The sequence below is a fragment of the Pavona decussata genome, unplaced genomic scaffold (assembly GCF_977016875.1).
Source record: "Pavona decussata unplaced genomic scaffold, jaPavDecu1.1 SCAFFOLD_243, whole genome shotgun sequence".
Lineage (NCBI taxonomy): Eukaryota > Metazoa > Cnidaria > Anthozoa > Scleractinia > Agariciidae > Pavona > Pavona decussata.
This window is the reverse complement of record NW_028145648.1, coordinates 142,337-149,416: the sequence shown is the minus strand read 5'-3', so window position 1 is coordinate 149,416 and position 7,080 is coordinate 142,337.

Sequence of the window (7,080 nt, the reverse complement as noted above, 5' to 3'; positions counted from 1 at the left end):
CATGAACCTCAGTTTAATAATTGCAAAATATTACATTTACATTGCCTTGAGAGAAGAAGACCCTTATGTCTTTGATACCTTCCTTGCTGTTCTGAGAAGCAAACTTCACATAGAAAAACACAATTCAAAATTACAAATCAATCTTTAAATGCCGTAGAACTAAAACCTACCTTTTTGCCTATTAAATGAAGCAGCACTTTGTGTATTGTAAATTGTAAACAAACATCTTTTTTTTTTTTATTAAATTTTTTAAGCTTATATAAGTCTTGTATTGTATTGTATTTTCTTAGCTTGTATTTATGTTTGTAACTGTTTCTCTGTAACTCTTCATTGGAAGTGAGATAAAATCAAAGGCTCCTGTGAGCCAACTCGTGAATGCAGATGACACATCAGTAATTGAAATTTAGACGGCTACGGAAACTTCCTTGAAAGCTTAAAGAAATTATATCTTTGCCCGATTATGTAACAGAAAATAACCATTCTTGTACTATAAAAATGATTGTCAAATTATTCTCTACAGATTTAATAAGATTATTTTGATGCGCCAATTAAAAAAAAATCATGTGTTTTTTTAAATTCAAGGTTCATAGAAGCACACCATGTGCAGCTACGTCATGCAAATTCGTATCCGATAGTCCGGGGCTACTGGATTTTGCGATCGGGCTAGTGGATTCTGACCATCCATCGGGCAAGTGAAGTTTTTTTGGGAATTAAAATTACAAAATTACTGTAGGGCATACTTTTTTTAACTTCCAGGTAGATTTGTGTTTTTCAAGCCGATCTCACAAAGGGAAATCTGTCCAACAGAGTATCGCATGACATTTCATGCCTGACATAAATGCCTGAAATTTTTCCTTTGGAGTTCAGAACTAATTTTTTTGCAAAAAAAAAAAAAAAAAAAAAAACGGCGAAACTCACGTTTGCTCTCTAAAAACAGGGAGCGAGCATGTAGCAGTCAAATATGGAATGAACGGAAATCCTTTGCTTGTTTTCATGAATTTAGGCTAGATATATAGCCCACTTTGAAAAAGAGTGATAGCATGGGTCGAAAGTAGCTTCCCAATCGATTGTGGGAAGGTTTGGGGGACGTTAGCTATTGTCATTGCATTCAGTCTCCCCCCAAACAATCCCACAATCGCTTGGGCAGTTACTCTCGAACCAGGCCAGGACTCATTTTCAAAGTGGGCTATTGCAGTGAGAGATACCTAAAATACAAGCGTTGCAGCAAGTTGAATGTGACAAAGTTTAAGTTGAGATGACCACGTGGCTACGTTTATACTAAATAATGAAATATTATCTATGGCTTCACTAACAGTACATCGTGCTGCAACTTGGCCTGAACCTCAGTTTAATAATTGCAAAATATTACATTTACATTGCCTTGAGAGAAGAAGACCCTAATTTCTTTGATACCTTCCTTGCTGTTCTGAGAAGCAAACTTCACATAGAAAAACACAAACCTCTTTTTTTTTCTATTAAATTTTTTAAGCTGATATAAGTCTTGTATTGTATTGTATTTTCTTAGCTTGTATTTATGTTTGTAACTGTTTCTCTGTAACTCTTTATTGGAAGTGAGAAAATCAAAGGCTCCTGTGAGCCAACTCGTGAATGCAGACGACACATCAGTAATTGAAATTTAGACGGCTACGGAAACTTCCTTGAAAGCTTAAAGAAATTATATCTTTGCCCGATTATGTAACAAAAAATAACCATTCTTGTACTATAAAAATGATTGTCAAATTATTCTCTACAGAATAATAATAATAAGATTATTTTGATGCGCCGATTTAAAAAAATCATGTCTTTTTTTTTTTAATTCAAAGTTCATAGAAACACACCATGTGCAGCTACGTCATGCAAATTCGTGTCTGATAGTCCGGGGCTACTGGATTTTGCGATCGGGCTAGTGGATTCTGACCATCCATCGGGCAAGTGAAGTTTTTTTGGGAATTAAAATTACAAAATTACTGTAGGGCATACTTTTTTTAACTTCCAGGTAGATTTGTGTTTTTCAAGCCAATCTCACAAAGGGAAATCTGTCCAACAGAGTATCACATGACATTTCATGCCCGACATAAATGCCTGAAATTTTTCCTTTGGAGTTCAGAACTAATTTTTTTGCGAAAAAAAAAAAAAAAAAAAATGGCGAAACTCACGTTTGCTCTCTAAAAACAGGGAGCGAGCATGTAGCAGTCAAATATGGAATGAACGGAAATCCTTTGCTTGTTTTCATGAATTTTGGCTAGATATATAGCCCACTTTGAAAAAGAGTGATAGCATGGGTCGAAAGTAGCTTCCCAATCGATTGTGGGAAGGTTTGGGGGACGTTAGCTATTGTCATTGCATTCAGTCTCCCCCCAAACAATCCCACAATCCCTTGGGCAGTTGGTTTGGGGGACGTTAGCTATTATCATTGCATTCAGTCTCCCCCCAAACAATCCCACAATCGCTTGGGCAGTTACTCTCGAACCAGGCCAGGACTCATTTTCAAAGTGGGCTATTGCAGTGAGAGATACCTAAAATACAAGCGTTGCAGCAAGTTGAATGTGACAAAGTTTAAGTTGAGATGACCACGTGGCTACGTTTATACTAAATAATGAAATATTATCTATGGCTTCACTAACAGTACATCGTGCTGCAACTTGGCCTGAACCTCAGTTTAATAATTGCAAAATATTACATTTACATTGCCTTGAGAGAAGAAGACCCTAATTTCTTTGATACCTTCCTTGCTGTTCTGAGAAGCAAACTTCACATAGAAAAACACAAACCTCTTTTTTTTTCTATTAAATTTTTTAAGCTGATATAAGTCTTGTATTGTATTGTATTTTCTTAGCTTGTATTTATGTTTGTAACTGTTTCTTTGTAACTCTTCATTGGAAGGGAGATAAAATCAAAGGCTCCTGTGAGCCAACTCGTGAATGCAGACGACACATCAGTAATTGAAATTTAGACGGCTACGGAAACTTCCTTGAAAGCTTAAAGAAATTATATCTTTGCCCGATTATGTAACAAAAAATAACCATTCTTGTACTATAAAAATGATTGTCAAATTATTCTCTACAGATTTAATAAGATTATTTTGATGCGCCGATTTAAAAAAATCATGTCTTTTTTTTTTTAATTCAAAGTTCATAGAAACACACCATGTGCAGCTACGTCATGCAAATTCGTGTCTGATAGTTCGGGGCTACTGGATTTTGCGATCAGGCTAGTGGATTTTGACCATCCATCGGGCAAGTGAAGTTTTTTTGGGAATTAAAATTACAAAATTACTGTAGGGCATACTTTTTTTAACTTCCAGGTAGATTTGTGTTTTTCAAGCCAATCTCACAAAGGGAAATCTGTCCAACAGAGTATCACATGACATTTCATGCCCGACATAAATGCCTGAAATTTTTCCTTTGGAGTTCAGAACTAATTTTTTTACGAAAAAAAAAAAAAACAGCGAAACTCACGTTTGCTGTCTAAAAACAGGGAGCGAGCATGTAGCAGTCAAATATGGAATAAACGGAAATCCTTTGCTTGTTTTCATGAATTTAGGCTAGATATATAGCCCACTTTGAAAAAGAGTGATAGCATGGGTCGAAAGTAGCTTCCCAATCGATTGTGGGAAGGTTTGGGGGACGTTAGCTATTGTCATTGTATTCAGTCTCCCCCCAAACAATCCCACAATCCCTTGGGCAGTTGGTTTGGGGGACGTTAGCTTTTATCATTGCATTCAGTCTCCCCCCAAACAATCCCACAATCGCTTGGGCAGTTACTCTCGAACCAGGCCAGGACTCATTTTAAAAGTGGGCTATTGCAGTGAGAGATACCTAAAATACAAACGTTGCAGCAAGTTGAATGTGACAAAGTTTAAGTTGAGATGACCACGTGGCTACGTTTATACTAAATAATGAAATATTATCTATGGCTTCACTAACAGTACATCGTGCTGCAACTTGGCCTGAACCTCAGTTTAATAATTGCAAAATATTACATTTACATTGCCTTGAGAGAAGAAGACCCTAATTTCTTTGATACCTTCCTTGCTGTTCTGAGAAGCAAACTTCACATAGAAAAACACAATTCAAAATTACAAATCAATCTTTATTTGCCGTAGAACTAAAACCTACCTTTTTGCCTATTAAATGAAGCAGCACTTTGTGTATTGTAAATTGTAAACAAACGTCTTTTTTTTTTCTATTAAATTTTTTAAGCTTATATAAGTCTTGTATTGTATTGTATTTTCTTAGCTTGTATTTATGTTTGTAACTGTTTCTCTGTAACTCTTCATTGGAAGTGAGATAAAATCAAAGGCTCCTGTGAGCCAACTCGTGAATGCAGACAACACATCAGTAATTGAAATTTAGACGGCTACGGAAACTTCCTTGAAAGCTTAAAGAAATTATATCTCTGCCCGATTATGTAACAAAAACTAACCTTTCTTGTACTATAAAAATGATTTTGATGCGCCAATTAAAAAAAAATCATGTGTTTTTTTTAAATTCAAGGTTCATAGAAGCACACCATGTGCAGCTACGTCATGCAAATTCGTATCCGATAGTCCGGGGCTACTGGATTTTGCGATCGGGCTAGTGGATTCTGACCATCCATCGGGCAAGTGAAGTTTTTTTGGGAATTAAAATTACAAAATTACTGTAGGGCATACTTTTTTTAACTTCCAGGTAGATTTGTGTTTTTCAAGCCGATCTCACAAAGGGAAATCTGTCCAACAGAGTATCGCATGACATTTCATGCCTGACATAAATGCCTGAAATTTTTCCTTTGGAGTTCAGAACTAATTTTTTTGCGAAAAAAAAAAAAAAAAAAAAAACGGCGAAACTCACGTTTGCTCTCTAAAAACAGGGAGCGAGCATGTAGCAGTCAAATATGGAATGAACGGAAATCCTTTGCTTGTTTTCATGAATTTAGGCTAGATATATAGCCCACTTTGAAAAAGAGTGATAGCATGGGTCGAGAGTAGCTTCCCAATCGATTGTGGGAAGGTTTGGGGGACGTTAGCTATTGTCATTGCATTCAGTCTCCCCCCAAACAATCCCACAATCCCTTGGGCAGTTGGTTTGGGGGACGTTAGCTATTATCATTGCATTCAGTCTCCCCCCAAACAATCCCACAATCGCTTGGGCAGTTACTCTCGAACCAGGCCAGGACTCATTTTCAAAGTGGGCTATTGCAGTGAGAGATACCTAAAATACAAGCGTTGCAGCAAGTTGAATGTGACAAAGTTTAAGTTGAGATGACCACGTGGCTACGTTTATACTAAATAATGAAATATTATCTATGGCTTCACTAACAGTACATCGTGCTGCAACTTGGCCTGAACCTCAGTTTAATAATTGCAAAATATTACATTTACATTGCCTTGAGAGAAGAAGACCCTAATTTCTTTGATACCTTCCTTGCTGTTCTGAGAAGCAAACTTCACATAGAAAAACACAAACCTCTTTTTTTTTCTATTAAATTTTTTAAGCTGATATAAGTCTTGTATTGTATTGTATTTTCTTAGCTTGTATTTATGTTTGTAACTGTTTCTCTGTAACTCTTCATTGGAAGGGAGATAAAATCAAAGGCTCCTGTGAGCCAACTCGTGAATGCAGACGACACATCAGTAATTGAAATTTAGACGGCTACGGAAACTTCCTTGAAAGCTTAAAGAAATTATATCTTTGCCCGATTATGTAACAAAAAATAACCATTCTTGTACTATAAAAATGATTGTCAAATTATTCTCTACAGAATAATAATAATAAGATATTTTGATGCGCCGATTTAAAAAAATCATGTCTTTTTTTTTTTTAATTCAAAGTTCATAGAAACACACCATGTGCAGCTACGTCATGCAAATTCGTGTCTGATAGTTCGGGGCTACTGGATTTTGCGATCAGGCTAGTGGATTTTGACCATCCATCAGGCAAGTGAAGTTTTTTTGGGAATTAAAATTACAAAATTACTGTAGGGCATACTTTTTTTAACTTCCAGGTAGATTTGTGTTTTTCAAGCCGATCTCACAAAGGGAAATCTGTCCAACAGAGTATCACATGACATTTCATGCCCGACATAAATGCCTGAAATTTTTCCTTTGGAGTTCAGAACTAATTTTTTTGCGAAAAAAAAAAAAAAAAAAACGGCGAAACTCACGTTTGCTCTCTAAAACCAGGGAGCGAGCATGTAGCAGTCAAATATGGAATGAACGGAAATCCTTTGCTTGTTTTCATGAATTTAGGCTAGATATATAGCCCACTTTGAAAAAGAGTGATAGCATGGGTCGAAAGTAGCTTCCCAATCGATTGTGGGAAGGTTTGGGGGACGTTAGCTATTGTCATTGCATTCAGTCTCCCCCCAAACAATCCCACAATGCCTTGGGCAGTTGGTTTGGGGGACGTTAGCTATTATCATTGCATTCAGTCTCCCCCCAAACAATCCCACAATCGCTTGGGCAGTTACTCTCGAACCAGGCCAGGACTCATTTTCAAAGTGGGCTATTGCAGTGAGAGATACCTAAAATACAAGCATTGCAGCAAGTTGAATGTGACAAAGTTTAAGTTGAGATGACCACGTGGCTACGTTTATACTAAATAATGAAATATTATCTATGGCTTCACTAACAGTACATCGTGCTGCAACTTGGCCTGAACCTCAGTTTAATAATTGCAAAATATTAAATTTACACTGCCTTGAGAGAAGAAGACCCTTATTTCTTTGATACCTTCCTTGCTGTTCTGAGAAGCAAACTTCACGTAGAAAAACACAATTCAAAATTACAAATCAATCTTTAAATGCCGTAGAACTAAAACCTATCTTTTTGCCTATTAAATGAAGCAGCACTTTGTGTATTGTAAATTGTAAACAAACATCTTTTTTTTTTCTATTTAATTTTTTAAGCTGATATAAGTCTTGTATTGTATTGTATTTTCTTAGCTTGTATTTATGTTTGTAACTGTTTCTCTGTAACTCTTCATTGGAAGTGAGATAAAATCAAAGGCTCCTGTGAGCCAACTCGTGAATGCAGATGACACATCAGTAATTGAAATTTAGACGGCTACGGAAACTTTCTTGAAAGCTAAAAGAAATTAT